The sequence below is a fragment of the Pipra filicauda genome, unplaced genomic scaffold, assembly GCF_003945595.2.
Source record: "Pipra filicauda isolate LSUMZ 115617 unplaced genomic scaffold, ASM394559v2 scaffold443_size986076_pilon, whole genome shotgun sequence".
Classification (NCBI taxonomy): Eukaryota; Metazoa; Chordata; class Aves; order Passeriformes; family Pipridae; genus Pipra; species Pipra filicauda.
In genome coordinates, this window is record NW_024104580.1 from 105,626 (window position 1) to 130,896 (window position 25,271).

General features: G+C 40.0%; 1 long non-coding RNA gene across 1 annotated transcript; it reads left to right on the forward strand.

Annotated features, from left to right (window-relative positions):
- Positions 1–9,989: 9,989 nt before the first annotated feature.
- On the forward strand, positions 9,990–12,345 carry LOC120324163. The gene is made up of 3 exons (XR_005565224.1): positions 9,990–10,263; positions 10,793–10,857; positions 11,901–12,345. It is a non-coding gene; the product is annotated as an uncharacterized LOC120324163 (long non-coding RNA).
- Positions 12,346–25,271: the final 12,926 nt, after the last annotated feature.

The window sequence follows — 25,271 nt, forward strand, 5'->3', positions numbered from 1 at the left end:
CTTTCCTGTCTAGCCCATATTTTTTGTTAAGGAATGTGTTATCCCTTTTTCCTTCTTTGTCTGATGGGAGCAACAGCAGATCACTACCAGAATGCTAAAAAACATACAGTAAATTAACGTTTTCATGTACATGACTAAAAGCAAAGCGTGTCCATTACCTATAATACAACACAAACTTTCCTTTCTTTTTGACACTCTCTGTTGTGGGAGTTTGCAAGCAGCCCAGAGCATTTTTTTCTCCTTGTCCGCTAACAGGTGTTAAAAGAAATCTCTGTTCTCCATATCACTTTTCAGCATGGATTTTTAAAAAACCTGTCTCACAACCTCCTTGAAGGAAGGAATAGAGATTGGCTGAGAAATCAAGCCAACAGAGTTCACTATACATGTATACTCAAAGTAGGCTCTGTCTAAGACCTTTGAGGACCAGAGGAAAGGTTTTACAGTGAGAAACTTGGTGGGATCAGACTGTTTAAGGTATCACAAGTAGCATGACCGGTGGCTCGATGCTTGTGCCTAAGTACTTTTACAGGTAATAAAATCTGGATACACAAGAAGTTTTAAATCTAGTGGAGAAAGACATACTTGGAAGAGTTTATAGACATATTTGGAAGCCTAAGTGCTACACATTTCAATGAGAAATTTTACATGTGTTTAAATATAAGGACAAGTTCCCATTAAAGTCGATAATGAAGAGAGGAGCAAGATCCTCCAGCTCTTGGTGTTTTCAATCTCAGCCTTATTAACCATTCTGAAGGACATGCTTTAGTCAAATAAGGTGTTTTCATACATGAGTGACTGCATGAAATGCAATGGCTTGTGAAATTGGTCAAACTTGATGATGTAAAACTCCTTGTTCTTATATGTAATGAATACAGGGAGTTACTCAATTGTGCAAACCTATAATACATTATTACTGCACAGGAAGGTTAACCTTCACCTCTCATAGCCCTCTGAAATTCCATTCAGTCTGTGTAAGATAGAGACAGTGACTTTTACCTTTCTGCTCAAGGAAAATATATTTGCCTAAGATCAAGCTGATTGATAACTTCAGCATTTCTGTCCCATTAATGCTTATTATTTATTGAGGAGTACTTCACAGAACTTTTTATTAAGATACTATCTCCTAGCCCTAGAAAAGGGTCAGGTATCGTTATCTCACTTTCTGGTCCAACAAATGCAGATAGATGAGCTGTCACTCTCAATAGGGTGGGAAATGAATTGGGAATCTCTGATACAGGTGAATTAAATCCTACTTATTAACACAGGTGCTCTTCAGAAGGATTACACCAAACCTACGTGCCCAATCTCCCTTTGTGTGATCCTAGCTCTACTTTTTGCACAGGACTCTTCCAGAAAGTCAGGATTTCTCACCTTCATCATCTTTCTGCTTCCTGCTAGCATCAATGTAGATAGTATACCTTCTTTGGAGTACTCACCCTTAGTACAGGAAGTTTAATCTCAATTTAGAGATAAATCTCCAACAAGTCTAATGAACGAGGAGAGATATGTCCTCCACAGAAAGGACATACCAGAACTGGGGAAAAAAAAAAAAAAGGAAATAAAAAAGTGCCTCTTTGTCTGAAGAGGCCACCTGCATTTTTTCAGTGTTTACAATCTGCCCCAGCAGGAAACACTTCAGTATGAATCACAGCTGTCAGTCTTTTGGCCGATGCTGCTGTGTCTAATCCCTTCCATGTGCTGAGGAAGGATTCAGGGATTTGCAAACTACAAATGACCTGCTCAACAAGAATGATGCTAAATGGCCTGGTCCTGTAAGTGCTCAATTTCCACCCTTCCTGCAGGGTTTGGTAGGAGGTGAGAGTTTTCCCTGTGGTATCAGATTTGGCCAGAGCAATCTAAGCAAAGAACACTCTGAAAATCACTGGGGACTATTCAGATGTCTATTACTGGTTGTAAGAAAGGTTTCTGACAAGGAACTATTTCAGAATCTGTATCCAGATGTGTTCTAAGACGGCTGAAGTGAGATGCAGCTGAGACCACATGTCATGGGCATTGGTAAGAACATCAAGACATAAGAGTTGGTGAATGATTATGCACATGCACACACACACACACACACACACACACACACACAGTGCTCTCAGTCCCATATGAAGGATACATAATATGAAGGATATGGCTGCAAAGAGAGCTCAGAGGACACCAGTGGTGGTGGGCGTACCACTGTAGACTGCTCCAGGGAAAGCCCTGCTGTGTTGGATGCATGAAACAGCCTAAGCCAGTTCCACAGGCCGTGCCACCATGTTTTTACCACCAGATGGTGGTCAGTAGAGGAAAGCCCATGTGGGAATGCTTGCAGTCAGTTGTGCCTCCTCCATTCCCTTTGAGAAAAGCCTAAGGGGTGACCTGAAAATGTACCTGAGAATGATTCTGTGAGAAAAAACATGATTCCTGTTAATGTCAGGCATTTGGTCAATGCAACAATGTAGTGGCATTGCCAAATGTGTATTCTATCAAAATCGTCATGGTCCCACAGGAAGCAAAAAATGTTCTGGAATTTTAACCATTACTTTATACTGGTTTACACACAGGTTGTGCCCCTGAATGTCAATACTGTAACATATACACACTTTCTTTTTTGCACCTCAGCATGTGGTTTGGTGCTTGGTTCAACCTTTTTTTTTTACTTTCTGAAGTTCACTGACACTACCCAAATCAAAGCACATTGCTTGATCAGGCAGTGAGTTAAACAGCAGTGCTGCTGAATAGGATCAATTTTCCAGTAACATATAACAGTGAGCTTATCAGCCAGCAACGCCTTGATTCAGCTGGGGAAGAAATTACTTAACAAACACAGGGAATGGTGGAAAACACCTCCATGTGGGACTCAGGTGTCTTTTTGAGGTATGATGATGGGTTTTTGTAAAGACCAGCAAAGCTCCACTAACTTTTACAGAGATGTCTTTAGGTGCACAGCTGAAGTCCGGACCCTCCAAGTGTGTTGCACATAGAAACAGAGCAAGTAATTGCTGCACACTTCCACTGGGGAAAAAAGAAGGAAAACACTCATGTAATGACAGCAGATGTCTCAGTGTGATCACTGGTTTATAAATATTTAAAACATTAGTCATCCCAGATGAGGCAAAACCCAGATCAGTCTTGGTATGACATGGTAAGTTACTCTGAGTGAAGAGGAGAGGCCTCCTCCCGTGTCAAAAGCAGCAATTGTAGGAGAGGCTTCTGGAAGTACTTATTTATGGGAATGAGTCTGGAAGGATCAAGAACAAGTTGACTCTGCATAAATTCCCAAGGGTTGCAGTACTGCATAACAGAAGACCAAAGAAAGAGAAATTGAACTCAACCTGAAGCCACTTTGGCACACAAAATAAGGTGAAATGATGTGATTTCTTTGAAGTGAACAGCTAACATTGAAGCACTATAAATTTATCACTATTACTAATTATCAGGGATCAAAATAGCATCCAAAGGCCTCTACCTAATAAAATTATAGCTGATGTCATCTGAAATGGTAAACTAATCCAATATCTTCTCAGTGTGCTTTGAAATTGGAACTAGCTAGTCATATTTTTTCCTATGAATAAAGGCTGAGAGAGCTGGAGTTGTTCAGCCTGGAGAAGAGGAGGCTTGGGGGATACCTTATTATGGCTTTCCAATACTTGAAGGGGACTTATAAGAAAGATGGGGACAAAACTTATCATAAGGCCTGTAGGATAAGCGTTAATAGCTTTAAACTAAAAGAAGGTAGAGTCAGACTATATATAAGGAAGAAATTTTTTACAGTGAGGACAATGAAATTTTCAAACAGGTTGCCCAGAGAGGTGGTGAATGCCCCAATCCCAGCAACATTCAAGGTCAAGCTGAATGGGGCTCTGAGAAAACTGATCTAGTTGAAAACGTCCCTGCTCATTTCAGGGGTCACAGACAAGGTTCCAGCCATTCCTGCCCGAACCATTCCATGATTCTATGATACAGCAGATTAAATTGTTCCACTCAGTGTAAGTTTCCCTTCCGTCTGCCACGTATGTAATTGAAATTTTCACTCATTTTCTTCTTTTATTGTCATTTGGCAGCTCCTTTGATTTAAACTGACTTTCAAAAGATGGTCATAATAGCCTTGTATGTGTTAAAAGTAAGCTCTTTTCTTCAGACCTCCAAGCACTTTACAGGGTCATTGTTCTCATTTTGCAGAAACACACACTGAGCATGGTCAGTACTGATGGTTGTGCATGGCAGGCAAAGGAGGCGTCAAGGATGGGGGATAAACTGAATCAACAGTTTTTCTGTTGATTCCTTTGTTTAAGTCTCAGAAGGTCTGCTCTGATACTTCTGAAACCATCATCTTCAGCTGGGAAGCAGATCCTTGACTTGATCTGTAGAAAGTCCATTCAAACATCTTTATGCTAATATCATTAACAACTTCTGCCTTCCCATTAAGTCTTCTCCTGCACACAGGAACCAAGCCGTGTTCCAGGTCTTAAACAGTCTTAGCAGTGCTGCAGTGGTATGAGTGGTAGATTCCTCATTTACTAGAATGAAGAAATGAAAAAGTTCTTACAAGCTTGGGACATGAAACTTTCATGTATTCCATCAATTTCAGATAGCTTCTGACTGCCAGGACTAGAAATATAATAAATACCTCAGTAATATATACTGAGTGATAACCTGAATAATTCCTTTTACTTCTCATGCACTGCACCATATTTTGGTTGTTTTTTCATTAATTTGAAGTGGTGACCAATAATGTGTTTGTGTTCTGTACTGTCTTGCATGCAGTAATCCTTAAATTAAAAAAAATAGCTAGAAAATGTTATGTTTTTAAATTCCATTTCTTGCCTTATAAAACACAAGAAGCTGACTAAAAGCTTAAGCAGACATGATTTTTCATGGTATGACTGGAACAAGGAAACTCATAGACATATAGGTATGTAGGTGAGCATACTGACAAAATATGAAATGTGCTTATTTCTGCAGTATTAACAACATAAGATTACGCAAAGTCTTTATTTGTATTTTTAAAATAACCAGAGAGATTTTAGTATTTCTACCTAAATTTAAGTCCTAGGGGCTTTAAAAAGGCTACTTGGTATCATAGGTTTTGGAATAAAATGTTAAAAAATATTGACCAAGAACAAAACACCTCAGTTAGTTGAAAAATTTCGGCATAAATTAAATTCTTTTTAGCTTATCTACATTGTCTACATTAATTCTGTGCTAGGCCACATGCTCAAGAGGTTGCAGATTTCATGAGTAACATGCATACCCTGCAAGCAAGATGGATTCCTGAAGCAACAGGGCACGTGACTAACACAATGACCTCAGAAGCCCTCATGAGTTCCTTCAGTTGATGATGAGGCTAAACTGTTTATTAAATATTTTCCTGTATTAAAATACTTAATAAGATATCCATCATAAAGAGGCTGTTTTACCCATAAACATGTTATGAACATCATCAAAGACAGCTGCTGTTTTCCACACGAATTTCCACTGCTTGATGGAGTAGGCAGAGCTACAGCTCTGAAACTTGCTGGCTCTCAACTCCCAGCAGAAACAGCAATTCATTGAATGCTAATGGCACAGAATATAATTAGATATATTTGCGTAAGTCAGAATAAGAACCCTTTCCCTTTTTTTTGTCTTTTCTTCCCCTCTTTGCTGTGTTTCAGCTCAGCAAAATGTATGAAGACAAATTATAAGCCATAACATAGTTGGTGAATAGGAAACCTATTAGTGGGAACTTATTTACTGTGATGCAAGTGGTGCTGCTAATAACAAATGTCACTTGTTAAAGGCTTATTACAGTAGAGGAAGAGGGTGCAGTTTCACAGCACTAGCTACCTTCAGATGTGATGAGAGCAGGAATGTTGGAGTCTCACATTGCAGAACAGGAGGTAAAATTTAGATGTTTTCCTTCATAATTGTTAGAGGATCAGTAACTCTATCATTACAGTTTCTTATCTGTGTACAATATCCTCTGAAGACAGAAGTACCTTACAGGTTAACACACAATTCCTGTAGTCCAGATACTCACACAGAGAGATTGTTATATTGGGGAGACTTTATATTTGCAACATAATTAAAGTGATTCACTTGGAAATACTCACTTGAGGGTTTTTTTCTCGTTTTACATCAGTATTCTAAATCTCTATTTTCTCTTATTTTATCTGTTCCCTTTTCTTACATCACCTAATTTGATTTTTCCACAACAGGATAGAATCATAGAATTACAGAATGGTTTGCATTGGAAGGAATAGTTCCAATACCACTGCTCTGGACAGGGAATCTTCCACTAGACAAGGTTACTCAGAGTCCCATCCAGACTGGTCTTGAACACCTCCAGGGATGGGGGATCCACAGCTTCTCTGAACAACCTGTTCCAGTGCCTCACCATCCTAACAGTAAAGAATTTCTTCCTAGTATCTAGTCTAAACATACCTTCTTTCTGTTTCAAGCCCTTCCCCCATGTCCTATCCTACTTGCCCTCATGAAAAGTCCCTTTCCAGCCTTCTCGTTGCCCCTTTTAGATACTAGAAAGTGCTATAAGATCTCCCCAGAGCCTTCTCTCCTCCGGGATGAACCACCCCAAATCTTTCAGCCTTTTTTCATAGGAGGGGTGCTTCAGACCTGTGATCAATTAGTGGCCCTCCTCTGGATTCATTCCAACAGGTGTATGTCTTTCTTGTGTTGGAGCCCGCCAGCGTATTTATTGTCTCAGTGTCCTGTCACAGTGCACCTCTCCACATCAAGCAGAACCATGACATTGTTCTTCTGAAGTCCACCCCTAATCCGTCTGCCTGCAGAGTTCCAAGTGCATGTGGATTATTCTGGTTGTATTGATGACAGAATCTGGCAGCACATGGCCACATTGCCCAACAGCAGTTAAAAAAAATGGCAGTGAAAGAGACAGTACATGCCAGGACTATGGCAATTTGACACAAGCAGCCCTGGATCAGAAATCCTGTAATTTCTAGCAGGAAGCTGTGATACTGCTTCTCCTTTAATTTGGACTGCACCACACTGCCTGTTTTTATGATGGAAAGACTGAACAGTGTTTAAAGGGAAAAGTTGTTCTCTTTCTACCTATCATTTGATAATACCAGCCCCTAAACCCTAGTCTTTTCTGGGGATTTTTCAGGCAATATCTAATAAGGATAAAGTAGTTTCTCATTCTTACTAGTCTTTTTTTTTTTTTTTTTTTGACTACCAGAGACCTAACACATCTGCTATGTAATGCCCCATGTATCCTGTTTTGTTTTCTTTGGGCTTGTGTTTCCTCCCTCCTTCACATTCTTTTTCAAGTTTTGCATTTTTTGATTAGTGCAAGGTTTGTAGACATGGAATTTTTTTTCCTTTAGAACTAATCTGGGTGGAACCAACTGACAAATTTTCAACCATACAAACCTTTTCTCAGGTCTGCAACAGGAACAGCAGACTCTACAGTTATGTAGTTTGGGAGCAATAGTACTGGGTTTGACTATTATGTTTGTACTAGATGTAGACAATTCAAGTAAATACAGTGGCTGTCATCTGTTGAGTACAGGAGAATGTTAGCCAGAGGAGAGATAATAAAAACATTAACATTTGTGAAACAGCAGAAGAGACAAGTAATTTCCTTCTGTAGAACAGCAGATCTAGCATGAGAACGGGTATGGGAAAATTACTGTGCCGTGGTCCGAGGGGGGATGGGGCTGTGACACAGCACGGATGGGTCCGGAGACAAGGTAGAGGTGCAACTGGAATACTTTATTGAGGGGTGTAGGGGTTTTATGAGTTTCAGATGGGGAAAGGGCTAGAATATGGGGTGGAGCATGAGACAGACAAACGGGGGAACAAATCGGGGCAGGGACACAGGCAAAGAGGGAGCAACGTGGGAGGAACCGGGGAAGGAAAGGGTAAATGGTAACTGTTTCCTCTGCAGCTTCTTCAGCCTATCCAAGAGGGGAGCGGGGAAGCAGGGAGCGGGCAAAACTCGTGGCAAGCCTGGGCATGTCCAGGCTGTGCACTGTGTAGTGTGGATACAATGAAACCACATAATAACAGTAAAGTCCATATAATAACTCTAAGGTCCATATAAATAAAGTCCTGTCAATTGCTGTATGTTTTTCTCCACGCCTGGAACCTCTCCCATCCTGAATCTTGTTCCTTCACATTACTGTGCTGTAAAACTACTGTATCTTCTCAGCACATGTCTTTCTTCTGCCAGAACTGTCCCTTTTGATTTCATCCTCTTGCCTTGGAAGTGTGTGGGTCTCTCCTAAAACCTGAACATAGAGATAAGAGAGCGATTGGTTGTTTCTCAAGAAATAATTGCTTTTTGGCGTTTCTGGTGGTTTTCATGATCCACGCTTAGTTTGGTATCAAAAGAAGCATTATTCACATGTATATAATAAATTCAAATTTTCAGCTAATTTCAGAATATACTAGTTATTGTACCATGTTACACCATCTCACCATCAAGTGAATTTAAGAACAGGGCAAACATAGGTAATATTCCCTCCAAGAGCCTTCAGCTTCCAAACTTTTGTGGCACAGGTTCTCCTTCAAGAAGAAAAAGTTTCTATATATTTAAAAACTCTGTGGATTTCACTTCCTCCAACTTTTTGTGATTCCTCTTGAAGCTTTTAGCTTTTAGTTTTTACATAATCTTGTAGTAAGGACCTCCACAACTTTATACATGTTTTTTTGTGGAATCCCCTCTTTTTTGTCAGTTTCCCAAAGGGAATAACATATTGAACAAGATAGAGCTGACTTCCTGCCAAGTCTGCAAAACTCAGCAAAAGCCTTTTCCCTCCCTCCCCCTTTAGGCAAAGGAAAAAAAAAACTATAGAAACTGAGAGAAATCAAAACCAATGGAATTATATAAAAAATATATATTTACATGTATTTACAATTATATATATACAATTTGAATATATCATACACATGATAGGGAGCTCCCGAGGTGGGGGAAAAGGGAAAAGGGAGGGGGAGACAGGGATAAAAAAACTAAAAAAACCCAAAATATCCTCCAAATATACCCCTTCAATAGAGAGCTAGCGAATAAATACAAAAAACGAATTAAATACTTCCCGAACGAGACAGCAGAACTATGCGAGGCACCAGCCAACTCCCCACATCTCCCAAAGGGACCAAAGATAACGGCAGAGGTCCAAGCAGGCAGGCCCTGGCCTATACAAGCAAAGACCGTCTGCAGAGAGACCCGTCACCTTCAGCTGCCAGAAGAGAGAAGAGCAGGACAGCCAAATCCGGCCCAGCACTCTCCCCTCACGCATGGCGGACAACAGCAGTCGCTGCAGGCCTCAGCTCCAGATAAGCAAGACCAACGCAGGGGCCTGCTGTTCCCAAACCTCACCGGAAGAGAAGAGAGAGAGAGGTCTCTCTGGCCGGCTTATTTATACCTCAGTTTACGTCAAGGAATAGCATGGAATACTTCCTTGGTCACTTCCCTAGTTCCTTCCTGGTTACAAGCTGGTCTCCAGGAAGGCCTAGACTGAAACTATCACACATATGTTGGATGACAACCAACATATATTAGTTGACAACTATAGAGCTCTCTCTCTCACTGCCATTTATGCCTGGGGCGCTTTGGCTGTGGCAGCATTCAGCAGTCTGCTGTAAGGGGCGTGTTCATATAAAATTCTTGCCCAGGAGAAAGGTGCACCACCTCCTGCCCAGGACACCATGCCAACCAGCAGATTAGTTTAACAATACTGGCATAACAAAATGACAAAAAAGTATTTCAGCTATAATGAACCTTATCAACCTCCTCCCTTACACACCAGCACTGTGTCCTCTAACCCCAGTTCTTGGTGTTTAATTTACCACCTGGTACTGGTTTGGTTTGGACTCCTTGTGATCATTTGCCTAATACTTTACCCAAAGGCAAAATGGGGAATCATTCCCATCAGGAAATTATTTAAACCTTGCCCTGTGAGCCTCTGGGAGGGTGCAGTGAGGTTGTTACATGGCATTGTTGCCTCCTACATACATTCACTGGGAATACTTGGATACTGTTATGATATAGTAACTAATGATTTACTTGCCCTGTTGGTTTTCCTATCTGTATTGTATTTTCTCCTCTTACTGATGCTTTTTCACTCCCTTACTCTTCCCTTTATTACCACAGAGTGCCTTGTCCCTCTGTTCTCATTGTTTCCCATTATCCTTCCATAATCCCATTGTACAATCTAACCATCATCTGCACTTCTCATAGCCTTAACCTGAAAAAAGGTCCTGGCAGATATTAGAGCTAGCAATGGTGATGGAAGGTTTTTAGAGTAAAGGGTAAGTAAGAAAATACAGGCTACTAATGCAAAGAAGGAATCTAAGAAAGAGGTTTGGCACAAAGAAGAATATGCAATATAAAGAAGTAAATTAAATTCTCCTATTTACTTTTTCTCAAGGGATCATCTGTGAAACTCAAAGGCAGCAGAAATATTTTTCAAACATATAATTAACCACAAATGCGTTGCCATAAATCTAAGAGAGGAAAAAATTGAGCATCTTACAAAAATAGTAGACAATTGGTAAAATGTAGTTACTGGGCACCTCACAACTGCATTGAGTGTGTTTAATTACAGTGGTTTAACCTAACCTCAAATTTTTGTTGTGGTCCACAGTAACTACTGTGCAAGTTGATAAAGGGAAAAGAATGAGGAGAAGTTATACAAGCAGATAAATCTCCACTTCTCCTTCATTGTGTTCAGGCCATCAAAGCCTGATTTCTATGAAAGAAAAGCTAATGTGCCAGTGAGGTCACTGCTCCAGCGTAGTACAGCAGTCTATTTTCTGATGCCTTGTCTTTTTATCACAGTCATAAGACCTGGAGAATTCTCTTATTCCTCTGAACTGATGAGTGTGGAAAGAGAAAGCTGCAAGGTAAGAAATCAAAGGCAGGATTTTACTTAAAATTCGTTGGTGCACCAAGTTTCCCCTGTCTACCCTGGGATAATGCCTGCACCCAGGGATGACTACACAGCAGAAACAAATTATTAGATAATTGGAAGGCAGGTGCTTATATTTGAACTGCATGTAAAAGCACTCTCCTGGGTGACTTAATACAGAGATCTTCACAACACATGGTCCCCTACTTCAAGTTAAATCGTCTGTTTCACTAATAATTCATTTTCAAAACAGATAATTTAGCAGTGAGACATTTCAAGGCATTTATTGCTGTTTCATAATGCATGGCACAAGGCAGAAGAATTTTAGGGCTAATTCGTTTTTCATAACCTTTCTAATTCTCCAACCTGTCCCGAATAGGTTTTTTTGTTTAGAATTCTTTTTTGTTTTGTTCAAAATGCCTTTAAAAATGCAGACTTCAGTGCAACATGTGAATCATTTAAGCCCAGGACCACAATTAGGTTGTAAAGCACTGAGTATACGCATATGTTTTATGAAAATTGCATATTTGTGATTCAGCTGTGAAAACCTGAGGCTGGTTGAGTTTTTTCTTCCAGAATGAAATCTAACCCAGCAAGGTTTAATTGAATCTCTGTGGGAGGCTGTTCATGTGTTGAACTTCTGTCTCTCTCTGATTTATTTACATGGGTGTATATATGAACAGAAAAAAGGAGTTTGTGATTCCAACCTATTAATGAAACTCTTCTGAAAACATAAAAGGGAAGTAAAAACATCAAGGGTTTTGATCTGATTACTCATGTATAATTTTCTGAAAGCTATGAAGAAGAAAAGGTAGTGTTGCTAATTGTTAAATGGGAGATGATCCAAAAGTCAGAGCCAACAGCCATTGGAAAAGGGTATATTGGTGGGGTTCTGGAGGATGTTTTATATAATTCAGGCACAGCTGGAAGGCAGGTGAAGCTGCTGGTGATGTAATTTCCTATACAAAACTGTCAGCGTGTTCCAGTTGTCTCTCTCTGCAGAAATCAAGTCATTATGTGTCTATTTCTCATCTTTAGGAGACTTGAAGGCTTCAGATCGATACTTCAAGTAGGTGATTAGTGGATATCAAGCATCAGGGTTTGCAATTATCTAATTCAAGAGTGAGGGAAGCGATTGGAAGCGAGTGGCTGCATGGACTGAAATAATTAGATCATATAATTCTTCAACTGTAAAGTACATATTTTGCCAAGGAATGCTGAAAGACGGAACAGAAGGCATTAAGTACTCATTTCAAAAATTGTAGACAGTCAGTTTCATAGGATCAAATGTCACTCTGATTGAAAATATTGTCAAAAGAGAGAAGAGGAAAACACTGATTTTGTAAGCCTGCATATTAAATATTTTTATTCTGTCCCTGTGACTAGCATTTGAATATAGGTGTCACAGTAGGTAAAATCCCTTTGCCAGGCCTTACAGGCTCTTCAGTATAAACATCACTTGAGATCAGCCCCTGCCCCACCAGCCACGTGAAGTTCATCTGATGTTTTTGCCATGGCTGAATTGTGTCATGGCTGTGATTGTGTCAGGTGCCCTGATTCTGACAGCAGGTGAATCTGGAGAGAAAGCAAGAAATGTATTTCAATTCTCAGCTGACTTTCTATAGGACAAAAAGAGCAATTTGGAAATTAAATAAAGTCCTCTGCATGTTATGTTATCTTGCAGGTTTCCTGCAATAGAAAGAGTTTGTGAAAGAAAGAACCTAAAGTTTTAAGTGGTAATGTCAATAAAAGGCAGTTGTCCAAACACCTGAAATTACTCCAAACCAGCTATAATCTTTTAGAGGGGGGAGGGGAGGGGATAATTCTCTAAATTACTGTTATTGATTCCTCATATGAAAAGAGAACCACAGAATATTGACCCAAAGTTGTAATTGTATATTAAAAGCATAGAATATGCTGAGTCGGAAGGGACCCACAAGGATCATTGAGTCCAGCCCTTGGCCCTATGCATGACGCCCAAGGGTCACCCCATGCGACTGAGAGCATTGTCCAAACACTTCTTGAACTCTGTCAGGCTTGGTGCTGTGACCACTTCCCTGGGAAGCCTGTTCCAGTGCTCAACCATCCTCTGGGTGAAAAATCTTTTCCTAGTATCCAGCCTAAACCTCCTCTGACTCAGCTTCACGTCATTTTCTCGAGTCCTGTCACTGGTCACAAGAGTGAAGAGATCAGTACCTGCTTCTCGACTTTATTGTTAATCTGAAACATAAAGGTCAAACTGATAGAAACTCCACTGAGACACTGTACACTGGAGCAATGTGAATGATCAGCTGGCAGCTGAAGAAAGGACACAAGCTATTGATGCTTCTACAGAACATAATTGAGAGAGAGAGCATGGCAGGCTCCAGAGCCAAGGGGGCATGATGTGTCACTAGGGCTGACTCAGCAACACACTCGGATAAATATATTCCTGGGGACAGGACCCTAGAGATAAACTATGATCTGATCCTTACATTACCAGTAGCTACAAACTAAGTAGCCAGCATGGAGACAAAAAAAATTTTTTTTGTTTTTTTAACCAGGCATACAGTACTGAAGAGTATGCAGTCTTCCACCACTTTTAAAATGTAAAAGCATGCTTAATAAAAATGTTAGGTCTAGATGTCAAGATAATTCCAATGTGCAAATTCACAGGAAGAGAAGCAAATAGGATATTGTCTAGTAAAGGAGGGTGATAGTATAGGAGAACAGTAAGAATTGAAATTAAATGGAATTAAATGAACCTGAATTCCAAAAAAGAAACTGAAGACTTTCTGAAATCAGAAAAGCATTGTGCATCCCATTTTTTATATATTTCTGCTAGAAATACCTAAATTGACATATTCAGTGTGGTTTTTGTATCTATTAGTCTTTACAGAGATGCTGCTATTCAATCCCAGACCTTTCATCACAAGGGTTACAGATCAGCCATGCTTACCCCATGTGCTGGTTTAAGAGTTAACCAGCAGGGGAAATGAACTCAACTCAATGGAGAGATTATAAGTCAGAATAACAATTTACTAAAATAATACAGTAAGTACAATCATACAAACAAACAATTGGTCATAACCCACAAAACCCAAATGTATAACCCAGTACCCTGGGGCATGAACAACGTGGTGTTCCTTGGGCCCCGCTTGAGTCCAAAGTAAAGGGAGAGGGGAAGAACCTGCTGGTGGGAGAGCTGTTGCAGTCTAGTCAAAAGTGGTGATTGCAGTGAGATGCTGGGGGGAGAGCTGTTGCAGTCTGGTCAAAGTGGTGATTGGAGTCCAGTATAGGGTGGTGATCCAAGTCTGTTTGAGAGCGATGAGCCGCAGTCCTTCTCTGGATCCCACAGAGTGGTTAAAAATGTTCCAAGACTCCAAGATTATATATCCTGCAGTTCAGGCAGGAATGCTCAGCACTTCCCTCCGGGCGGGGAGTTCCACAAAGGGTGTGAGGACAGGAGCATCCTCCTATCTCACAGGCCTCTTAACACCTAGTTTATAGCCTGAGGAGTCAGGCTCTATGGTCAGATGGTGTAAATGGTTCATTGATAACAGTTTCTGGGAAATGGCATGGAAGGCTATAGAATACACAGTTTTGGGTTACACCCATACCCTGATGAACTGGTCTCAGTTGTCCTAACTAGGACACCCCAACATGTGGTTAGAATCCATTTTAACATCAAAAGGCCCAAGAAATACAGTTATCTTCTGTGCCCAATAGGATAAACTACTCTTTCAAACTACATCTTATACTTTAATAGCTGTCAGGAGTTGCAGCAGCTCAGAAGTTTTGCTTTTGAGGTCCAAGACTTGCATCTGTGCTTACAGAGGCTGTCAGCTTACAGAATCTGCAACTGGACATAACTTCTCAGGCCTGCGAAGGCAGTCATGGTGCAGGTTCATCTGTGCAAGGTGAGAAGCTTTTAACTAGTGTCAGGTTAAAAGTGTGCCCTGCAGATGTGTACTTTCAGCTCTGTGGGCTATGGCAATGTGGTGCCATGAAAACGGTGCCAGCTTTGCCTCTACACCCTCCAGCACTTCACTTCTGGGCCCCAAGTTCTCTTCTGCCCCAAAATGGTGAATCTTGTTTTTCATAAGGGCTAATTTCCTAGGGCACAGTACAGACTTGACAGAATTGACAGAACTTGTGATTTTTTTCAGAAAATTCAGAAAATTTAATTGTTGTTTTCTGGGAAACTCACCCGAATATTAAATAAAAATATGGTGCAGTAGATGGGGACTTTTTCCTCTTACTTCCAGTTTATTTAATGTTTCATTAAAATGTTATTATATATTAAATAGTATTACATATTTAATATCCTCTATTAGAAAACACAATAGAATCTCTCTGATATAACTGGCATTAGAGCTCTAAAGATAAATTTAAGGACATTGAAAGGCCACTAGAGAGGAAATTAAACAAATTGATCTCCATAAATCTCAATGGGATACAAGGATATAAATTTTGCATGTAGCTAAGAAGAGTTTTAAACTCTTGGTAGAAAAGCCTGTGTCTGTGGATTTATTGTAATCACCCAACATTGTTATCTTCTTGTGAAATCTGAGCTTCCCTACCTATCATCATGGACACTGAGTCTTGTGTGACTCAGCATCACACTGAAAAAGTATCTGTGGATAGGAACCACCTTTTCAAGACTGTGAAAATGCCCTATTCCCTAGTGTCTTGGGAAGGTCTTCCATTACATAGAGTTCTATTAAATGACTATATAAGTTTTAATAAGCTTGTATAACTTACATGGGCTTACATTTGCTATTCTTCTCATCCTTCCTCCATATTTCCCATCTGGTTATATATAGATATTTATTTACTGTATTTGCTATAAAGAGAATTAAGGAATTAAAGGATTGTGCTACACAGAAATGAAATGCAATGGATCTGCTGTCACCCTGAATATGCTCTAAAGATGAAGGCTGAAGCTTATATGCTTTTGCACCTTCCTTGTGACAGTAAGTTAGAAAAGGTCACGGCCTAGATTTCTTAAATGTCTAACTGTAATGATTTCAGTTTCAGCAAGGAGCATGATAGACAGAATCTAACAAATCTGCTGCAGCAGCAATGCATCTGGTCAGTATAAGACACCTAACTTGCTGGTGAATGCTCCTTAAGAGGTTTTGGCCTGTAAAATAAACCTTTATTCATCTTACCTCAGTTCATCATATAAATAACTTAGGCAAGTATTTTCCAGGTTTCTGATGGGCAACTACCATAAGAGGAAATTAAAAATATCAATTCTACTATCTTTTGCTGTAGTATAATTCAGTCAATCTCTAATGGGCTTTGTGGAGTTACCTTGGATACAGAATCTTGCCTGTTGTCTCTGGTGGAAAATTACATCTTAATTGAAAGGTTTTAGTGGGTATAATTACTTCAACACGCATTTCATATGGCATTTCAGTCATTTAACAGTAGTAAACTCATAGGTAGGTCTCTGTGCCACCCTTTGTTCAAGTCACAGAATCACAGACTCACAGAATGTGCCGAGTTGGAAGGGAACCACAAGGATCATGGAGTCCAACTCCTAGCCCTGCACTCATTCCCAAGAGTCACTATGTGCCTGAAAGTATCATCTAAACCCTTCTGGAACTCTGTCAGGCTTGGTGCTGTGACCACTTCCCTGAGAAGCCTCTTTCAGTGCCCAACCACCCTTCGAGTAAAGAACCTTTTTCTAATGTTCAACCCAAACCTCCCCAGACACAGTTTCAGGCCATTCCCTTGGGTTCTGTCACAAGTCACCACAGAGAAGAGATCAGTGCCTGGCCCTCCTCCTCACTAGGAAGTTGTAACTGCAATGAGGTCTCCTCTCAGTCTCCTTTTCTTCAGACTGAAAAGACCAAGGCTCATGCGACCACTCCTCATACGGCTTCCCCTCAAAGCCCTTTACCGTCTTCGTTGCCCTCCTTTGGATGCTCTCTAAGAGCTTAATAGCTTTTGCATATTGCAGTGCCCAAACCTGCACACAATATTCAAGGTGAGGATGTCCCTGTGCAGAGTGTAGTGGGACAATAAACTCCCTCAACTGGTTGGCAATGCTTTGCCTGACGTCCATATTAAAGACATTCCAGGGCAAAAATGCCTTTTGGCTAAAAGTACCTTGTCAGCTAGTCTGGTTGTGTACCTCATCACAAGCAATAGGGGGGGTGTGGATTTTGCCTGCTTATGGAGAGGAACTGACAGTAGTTCAAATAAGGAACAAAAACAAGCTAGCAAGTGTCAGCCTGCAAATGAAGGTGAATCAGCGTTGCTGTGTTGCATTCACTCACAGCTATTTATTAGATTCTGGGACTTGGTCTTCATGGAAACAAAAGACTTGACTGTAGAGCAGAGACTGCTATGGAATGTGGCAAGTCTGCTAAGGGCTGAGAAGAAACCGGCCTTGCACAGTCCCAGTGATGGAAAGATTTGGGATTACAGAAGATCTGGTCTCCCTGCAGATGAAGGCAGGAGGTATCTGTGGTGCCTAAGCACTGTACTGTGAATGCACTGTGCTGGTGGTAGTCACAGTTCCAGGAGTCAGTCTGCAGAGACCCCTGGGCAGCAGTCGGCTGTTACTTCTCTAACAAATTCCAGTTATCCCTTTTAATTCTCATGCTGAATTAATTGCCTGTCCTTTCACACACATAGATTCAGAATAAAAATACTATACTTGACTTTCATTTAAAACTCCTTTCATACCAATGCAGTGGCTGGCGAGACCCCATGTAACAAAACTTGACAATCAACTTATATCAGCTAGGGCTCCAGTTAGAGAAGCTGAATTGGAAAATTGATCTGGAAACTGTCCTCCAAAATGTACAACTCAAGGTTACAGCTAGGCTGTGTATATGGAGCAGAACAGGGGGCATGAAACCCAGATCCCTGCGGTACTGCTCTTCTGGCATGCTTATATACAGGCAGAGAGAGGGATGAATAAGCCACACTGTATTACTTTTAAATGTGTGATAACACACTTTTTTTCTAGAGACATTTCACCCCATTCTTCATTGCATCAGCTTCCAGTTTCATGTTACAGAACAAATAATTTTTTTTTTGTTGAAGCATCTGTGATATTTCGTTTAAAATATTGTCAGTATGAAGCTCTGACTTTCTTACAAAAATAAATGCATTTTATATAATCTACCAAGTTCCTTTCACCCTTACCACTAACCTTAGCACATAAAGGCTGTAAAGTGTTTTAAGTGTACAGCAGACATTCACTAGCTTCAGAGACGGGATGCCTTTTCTTGCAGAAATCACAGGAGAACCATTCAGACGTATTACCGTTCAATACTAATGGCACCTTTCTTCCCTTTTTGTACATTATAAAAAAATCAATTTGGTCACTTGAGGGATGGGAAATCATTTCTATTCACTCAAGTTATTTATGGATTTAAATCCCTCATGCCTTAATGGAAGAACATTCCTACCACTATTAGCATTACAGAAACACAGCCACTAAAAGAGAGTACTAGGCACGTTATTCATATCTTTCTTACAATGAAGGAATATGAGTGAACCTTGATCTGAGTCTTTGTACCTACAAAGGCAATCAGCTTTGACAGGTGGAGAAAAGACATCTCTTTAATCTCATGAGTGTGAGCTCTTCATTTTTTTTAATGAGAAGAAATTTCATCTTTGCTTTTTGTCTTATTATTAATTTTTGCAATTCACCTCCTTTTGGAAAATTTCCAGTCATGATGACTTTTATTACTAGTTAATTCTTTAAAGAGTTCTGAAATGTTGTCTTCACTGAAGGAGAAAACTATTTCCTCTAAAACAAAATCTCTCCTGAACCATACAACAAACACTTGGGAACATTTCAACTGGTCTTACACGTTACTAAAGTACTTGTGAATTTGTCTCTTGTAACCTACTCTCAGAAACAACCTAACAGAACCTTGTTCAGGTTAAATATCTTCCATTTCCAAAATATACAGGGGAAGGACAGAAATCCAGGCTTTAGAATATCAGACTTTGGCTTCAGGCCTCAGATACAAAGTGAAAAAATAGTTACAGCACGAAAAACTACAGTATCTTGGAGGGAGAGATGAGCCAAGGGAAAGAGACAGAAGGAGGGATTTGTTTTCAAACGACAAAAAAGAAAAATCCCCCAAAACAAACAAAAAACAACAACAACAAAAAAACCAAACAACAACAACAAAAGACCAAACAAAAACCAAAGGAAAAACAGGGCAGAGATTTACAAGAAATCTGTTCCAAATGGTAGAAACTGTAAAGAAGAAAGCTTTTGCCTTGACAGTTATGAGCTTTTTTGGTGGAACTGAAAAGAAGTCAGTGCAAAGTGAAGAATGAACATAGAGGGAGAAAGAGAGAGAAGATAAAATTAGATGACATAACAAGGGAATACTGAAAAATACAATGACTACATGGACTTCTGCAAGTACAGCTTTGCAATAACCTAGGAATAAGAGATGGAGGGAAGGATAATGATTCAGCATGGAAGGAGTTTAGATAGTTGTGTAGTTAGAAAAGTGGCATCACCCTCTGAGGAGAATATGTGACAAAGAGCAGTGTTTCATTCCTGCTGTACACCCACTGAGAAGTTCCAGACATTGAGTATCCCAGATCAGATTCCCATAGGAAACAAGCAATAACCTGATGCCTAAATGACTCCATGGTCTACCTGACTTGGAGGCAATACTGACAATTTTAGTCCAAGGGCAGTGTCCAGACCTCGGAGTACTGTGCTTTTGCAACAATCCCATCTCTAGAATAAGTGTTTCTTAGGAAGAATTATCCTCCCTCCTGTAAAGAGGAAAAGCTGTGGCTGCTAACTATGCAGAGCTCCCAAAAGGCTTCCACATCAGAAAGGAACACAAGCCACAGGGCTTTATCCCAGACTTAATACTTACATGACAAATGTCTGGACTGCACATATCAGTTCTATTTGCTGCCTCTGATCACGGAGCTTGCCTCTTAATTCCTTCTATCTCCCTTGTGGCTTGAGTTCAAAGCTTTTCCAAGCTCTGCAAAGGTAAAGACAGAGACAGGAAGCCAGTGTGCATGCCTCATCAGTACAGACTATTCTCTCTGCTATCACATATTCACACAGTAAAGTGAAAATTAGTCCAAGAATCAATGTTTGATTAACTCTGCCAAGCAGACTAGTTCGGCATCAAGTAAGAAACTCAACATAATAGAATTCTTTTTTCCTCCAAAAAATGACTGACTGCAATAGCTTATTTTCCAGAGTGCTACATAAGAAAATGTACTTCCATGTTTCAGTTCATTTCGCCCATACTTCAAAATGCAATGAATTTAAAATTACACAAATGCCACCTCATTTCAGTTGTACAGCAGAAAGGGCACAAGTTGAAAAGTACTTTTATACTTCAAATAACTTTAATTTTTTCAACTGTTACTTTTCCTCCTTTGAGGGAAAGGCATCAAGTGTAACTCTGAGGACTGGAGAAGCGGCTACATGACATTGATAATCTTAAAGAACTTTTCCAGTCTAAATGATACTATGTTTCTATGATATCCGTCTTGTGTTCATTAGCTCTATGTCTCAACTTCACTGACCTAATCTGAGTTTATGTGACATACTCGTATAACCAAGATGATAGGACAAATCTTTTCTACTTCATACGACTATTGCTACTAGCTCTAAAGCCTTTAAAGTATGCTTTACTCAGCTTCAGTAATTAATACATTTGTTTTACTTACCCTTGGATCTGTTATTTTTGAAGATCAAAAGATAATGTTGCGCTTCTTTGAAAGTGTTTTATACCATTTAACACATCTAAGTAGTATGATTCATAAAACATCAAGCAAAGTTCTTATATCTTAAATAGCTCAGAATGTGACTCGTATAATGTGCCCAGACATATCAAACAGTGTCTCTGGCTCATCACTGAAGCAATTATACCAGAGGGCTGATGACCTGCAGAACTAATGCAAGTTGTTTTCTCCTGGATTTCTGTCTTTAGGTTGATTCATGCAGATAGCTGAAATAGTGTGCATTAGATATGAACCTTAGCCCCAAGCACGTGTATCCCTGTGCATGCTCTTGCACTCCCTTGTGCTCTCTCACATGCTCTCTCGGAGTCTGTTGTTTAGGTAGACATTGCAGCTTTTCTCACAGTCAGAGCACATACACTTTCTCTATCCAGCCAACCATTTTAGCAAGATCTGTAGAATACTGTGTGTGAGGTAGCTCCCTTCAACCACGTGGCGTGGACTTGGCCAAAGACACAGGGTGCCGCTCCGACATAAACAGTACAAAACTTCATTTCTGTGGGAAATCAGGGATGACACTGACAGGCCTGCAGCATTTTAAGAAGTACAGCCATGGGACAGGCCATTTTTTGTTTTGCAGATATAGATAAGAGGGAACAGCATTTACCTGTCAATACCACCAACCATTGGCAAAAATAATGGTGTGGTTGTTGGAGGGTTTTTTGCATCCATGACTATAAGCACAACAGCTCAGACAATTATATTCCAATAGAGAGCTGACACAACAAGACTGCTGGTTTAAGGTGGGAACTGGAGTCCTCTGTTTGCAGAAAGGGCAGTTTAATGGAGCAAGTCACTCTCACACAGGTAAAGCTCCCCTCCTTGATGGGAATACTGGTTTTTCTAGCTAGCCTTGATATTTCTGTAGCCAGCCAGGCTTTCAACTCTCTTCTGAAGCTCCCAGGTCACAGCTGAAGCAAAGGCGATGGCCTGAGATTACAAGTTTATTTCAAGTAATCAAGGAAACACCAAGAGACACTCTTGGTTACTCCCAAGGAGATCTCAACAGGAAAGAGTGATCCAAAGGTGAACGGCTCCGCAGGTGATCAGCATTCCTCACCGTTCCTTTTCTAAAACTCCCACTTCTTTAATGGTGATTAAAGGTTTCTTGTTTCTCAACTTTATGATTAAATGTTCTAGCTAAGAAATTAATATGCAAAAATGAAACTTACTAAAGCTCATTCCTTGAGGGAATATGTAATTATGCAGATATGAACAGAACATAACTTACATATTTTGAATTTTCACAGAGAAAGGTGGACCAAGGGCCAAATTTTTGTCATTCTAGCATCTGAATACTTTTAAGAATCTGATCTAAAATGTGTGCATTTTTTCCCCTAAGCAAAATTTAAAAGTTTCAGTTAAACCATTTTTAATAGAAAATTAAATTATACTTCTTAAAAGATTAATTGCATGTAGTTCTGCTCACAGTATTTTTTTTTTCTGGTTGCCAGTTAACTATTGCAACAGAACACTCCAAGGACTGTGTTCATGTGAGATAACAGTTTTGTCAGGTCACTGACAACTGGTTCATGAACCACCTTTGAGGTCTGGGTTATCTCAGCATAACATGCAATTTCTAGGAATCTTAGTACTTAATTCTAATTCATTTTTTACCTAGAGTTCATTTTCTTGGGCACTCGGGTTTAAAGTAGAAAGCCTTACATATTGTGCAAACAGAAAAATACAATCTAGGCAATTCCAAAGTCATAGAACCATAGAATATCCTGAGTTGGAAGGGAATCACAAAGATCACGGAGTCCAACTCTTGGTTCTGCATAGGACATCCCCAAGAGGTATACCATGTGCCCGAGAGTATCGTCCAAACAGTTCTTCAACTCTATCAGGCCTGGTGTCATGACTATTTCCCTGGGGAGCCTCTTTTAGTGTCCAACCACCCTTTGGGTAAAGAATCTTTTTCTAATGTTCATCCCAAACCTCCCCTAGCACAACTTCAGATCATTCCCTTAGGTCTTGTCACTGGTCACCACAGAGAAGAGATCAGTGCCTGCCCCTCCTCTTCTCCTCACTAGGAAGTTGTAACTGCAATGAGGTCTCCCCTCAATCTCCTCCAGGCTGAAACGACCAAGTGACCTCAGCCACTCCTCATAAGGCTTCCCCTCAAGGCCCTTTACCATCTTCGTTACCCTCCTTTGGACACTCTCTAAGAGCTTAATAGCTTTTGTATATTGCAGTGCCCAAACCTGCACACAATATTCAAGAAGAGGCCTCACCAGTGCAGAGCAGAGCAGGACAATCATGTCCCTTGACCAGCTGGCGATGCTTTGCCTGATGCCCCCCTCCGGGACACCGTTGTCCTTCTTGGCTGCCAGGACACTGCTGACTCATATTCAACTTGCCATCAACCTGGACTCCTCAGTCCCTTTCCGCAGTGCTGTTCTCCAGGCTCTCATTCACCAGTCTGTATGTACATCCAGGGTTGTCCTGTTCCAGGTGCAGAATCTGGCACTTGCTCTTGTTAAATTTCATGTGTTTGGTGATTGCCCAGTGCCCTAATTTGTAAAGATCTCCCTGCAGAGCCTCTCTGCCTTTGAGTGAGTCAACATTCAGTTGACTTTGTGATAAAAACATTTAGTCATAGGTGTCACAAATGCTAGAAAAAAGCCCATTTAACCAAGTGTACACTACAAGCTGGCTTCCCTAAAAGCATCCTGACTTGGTTAACTACATAGTAAACTTAGGCGTATCAGTAAACATTCATTCTGATATTTGGTAATTTATACAGATTAAATCTGCTGCTGGAAAGGTACTGGTTTTATTGAATTATACAGTTTTACAATAATGCTGCCCAGGCAAAGTAGTGTATATATTTAAAATACAACTTAACCTACTGCTTTCTTTTCAAGGACTCTGTCATATATGGTTCTGCTACATGTAGGCATAGGAAGCTGAAGAAAATGTGTCTTAATACATTGTTTTTATGATCTAAGTTATTTCTACCTACAGTGCTATTTTTTAGATATTATATGCCTATTTTTCCAGGCAGAATACTCTTATCCCAACTATTTTAGAATCTAATTATTTAGTTTAGCAATTGGAATTTGAGGGCATTCTTCCACACAGATCCTATAAAATATTGCATTGTCTTCTCTTAAGATTGTTTTTTTGAGATAAATAGAAAGCTCTCTATGGAAAGGGGTAGAATCTATTTGTATTATGGATCTGACACAAGAACTTCAGTGACAATGAAGCAGAATTGCATCTACAAAGATTAACATAAACCTGAAACACAGATGGCACTTGCAGTTCCTCCAGTGATTCTTCACACTCCTCTTACTACAACCAAAATGCACCAATATTATGACGAGGCTGTCAGTTGATCTGTTAACTAGATACAAGGATGAAATTGAAGTGTCCAGATGTCAAGAATATTTTCAGCAGGAAAGTCACAATATTAAAATACCAGGAAGACCGAGTTTTGTTCTGTCTTCCTCATGCACACATCAAAAATTATCTAGAGTTAGAGTCAATGTAACAATGGAAAACTAGGTTACTTTTAGCTTAGTAACTGTAAGTGTTCCGAGCTTCTGAATTAAGACTAATACCCAAAAAGATGCAGAGGGAAAATCTAAACTTATTAATGTTTTTGGGAAAAATAACATTTATAAAATGGCAACTGTAGCAGAAACATGGATGTTATTTGTTATTATGAGGAGCTAGTGTCTGTGGACAAAGGTCTGGCAACAAGTTTAGCAGCGGTTAACTCTGTATAAACAGTGTCCAACTGCATGGTATATAAGCTGTTTATGCTACAAAGGAAGGAATGTAAAAAGAGCATGTGCTGGAATAAAAGTGGGGAAGCTCTGTTAGCCCACACTCCACTGCAGATGGGGGTGCGCAGAATGCTGTACACCAAAGAAAGGGTCCATCTGATGCTGTCACTATTCAACTCAGCATCAGAAGCAGCACAAGATGACATCTAATTCACTTGTTAACACATTTCAATTGTTCATTTTTTATCAACAAACAACATCTTTTGCTCATATTCTGAATGTGAGGTGTGGTTTCCATGAGCTCTCCTGGATTCAGAATCGGAAGAGCAACTCTCATCACCAGCAAAATAATGGTCACCATTTCGAGATCTATGAACGGGATATTATGAGACTAAGTAGACCCAAAAAGTCAGCTTGCAAAGTCAGATAAAAAAAGAGATTGTCTACTTGAACCCACTCTGGTTCACTGGAAAAGAAGGTATTTCTTTCTTTTCCACATAGATGGGAAAGGCAGAGAAAGTGTTTCTGCAGTCTTCTGTCGCCTGCCCAGCATTTCTAAATATTGTGGTTTGAGACCCCTAAAAATTCAGTTTCTGAGTCCAAGCCCCCCTCCCACAACTCACCCCAGTGTGAGATGAGTTTTCCACATACAACACAAGACTCGATATGGGGGGAAGGGAATTATGTTACAATAATTACACAAATAAATATTATAATACATTATATACACAATCCTAACTATCTCTCCTATGGTAAAACAACATCTACATTGGATCAAATCTCCTCTCCCTCCAATAAAAGTCCAGAAGGGAAGAAGGAAAGACCCTTTCCACTTTCAGGGCAGCAGTGTCTCTCTTCTTCAATGCAGCAGTTGTAGCTGGATTGTTATAGCTGGATCTCTTTCCATTACACACAAAGGGGTCTCCTCTCA